The sequence below is a fragment of the Nelumbo nucifera genome, chromosome 4 (assembly GCF_055504915.1).
Source record: "Nelumbo nucifera cultivar China Antique chromosome 4, China Antique-T2T, whole genome shotgun sequence".
Lineage (NCBI taxonomy): Eukaryota > Viridiplantae > Streptophyta > Magnoliopsida > Proteales > Nelumbonaceae > Nelumbo > Nelumbo nucifera.
In genome coordinates this window covers 65,274,627-65,276,200 of record NC_142652.1, presented here as the reverse complement: position 1 = coordinate 65,276,200, position 1,574 = coordinate 65,274,627, and the positions used below count along the sequence as shown (strand labels likewise).

Here is a 1,574-nt window from a genome sequence, read left to right as displayed (position 1 = left end):
ATAATGCGATTAAGAGCTTGGCCACCTCTTAATTGATTTGGTTTATGTGAATGAATTGAGAGAGGAATTCACATAATCAACTGAATAATTCATAGTGTGAATTGAATGGTATATAGATATATATATATATATATGATTCACCTGATGACACAAGTTTTTCATAGAACTTAATGCACTTTCTATCTCGAGAACTCTAATCGAGAGATCGAAGGGTTACTTGATAGAAGTAGGTTTAATATATCCTAAGAGGGAATATCAGATAAATTATGAAAGACTTCAGCTTATAAAAATAATAAATTATCTTGGTTAATCTAATAAATTGATATCCATTGGAATGGTTAGGTGGACCAACAGTCCTAGCGCTTTCAATTAGATCGTAGCAAGTTTTGTCATTGATTGCCCTTATTTTTATTTCTTTTTCTTCTATTCTTAATTTTCAGTAGTTCTTATTCTTAGATCTGAAATTAGGTTGTCCAAATAATTGAGGAAAGCTATAGTTCTAATACTTATTTTGTTAAATCCTCGCGGGAATGATATCTTTATACTACTTGATAACTAGTGCACTTTCTAGGGTTATATAATTATAGCTATCAAGTTTTTGGCACCGTTGCCGGGGATTTAATCCTAAAATAATATTAGAACTTGTTAACCTTGGTTAATTTGGATTTTACTCTTTATTTAATTTATTCGAATTCTTGCTTAGTGTATGACATGCACTAGAGGAGAAGAACTAGCAGAATTCGATCCTGAGATAGAGAGAACCCTTCGCATACTGCAAAGAGTCAACAAAAGTAAAGAAAGAGAGGAGGTTGAAGAAGGTGAACCAGCAGAAGAAATTGAAGAAGAGATGGCAGAAGAAAATTGAACTCTTTTGGACTATGTTTGTCCAACAATGGATGGGGTTACTTCTAGCATTTGCAAGCCAACAATTCCGGCCAATAATTTCGAGATCAAGCCAACGATTATCCAAATGATCCAAACAAGTATTCAATTTAGTGGGTTGCCAAGTGATGATCCTAATGCACATATTGTTAATTTCCTAGAAATATGTGATACATTTAAACATAATGGAGTTAGCGATGATGCTATTAGGCTTAGACTTTTTCCATTCTCATTACGTGATAGAGCTAAGGATTGGCTTAACTCACTCCCTACAAGAAGCATCACCACTTGGAATGACTTGACCCAAAAATTTTTGGCTAAGTATTTTCCACCCTCTAAAATAGCAGAATTGATCAATGATATCACTACTTTTACTTAATTAGAGAGGGAATCCTTGTATGAGGCATGGGAACGATTTAAAGAGATGCTTAGGAAGTGTCCTCACCATGGGATACCAATTTGGCGTCAAATCCAAACTTTTTAAAATGGTATTACCCCCTCTATTCATTCCATTATTCATGCATCTGCAGGAGACACTATCATGAGGAAAATGCCAGAGGAAGCTTATGATCTAGTGGAAGAAATGGTATCAAATAGCTACCAATGGAATAATGATAGAACTGATCGAAGGGGAGTACACCATATCGATTATTTTGCAGCTTTATCTGCTCAACTTGCTAGCCTGAATAAAA

The 1,574-nt window shown here is 34.5% G+C and overlaps 1 non-coding gene across 1 annotated transcript; it reads right to left on the bottom strand.

The window, feature by feature from the left end:
* Positions 1-1,228: 1,228 nt before the first annotated feature.
* LOC148800641 (small nucleolar RNA R71) lies at positions 1,229-1,335 on the bottom strand. Its single transcript, XR_016071077.1, has one exon. It is a non-coding gene; the product is annotated as a small nucleolar RNA R71 (small nucleolar RNA).
* Between the last annotated feature and the right edge of the window lie 239 nt (positions 1,336-1,574).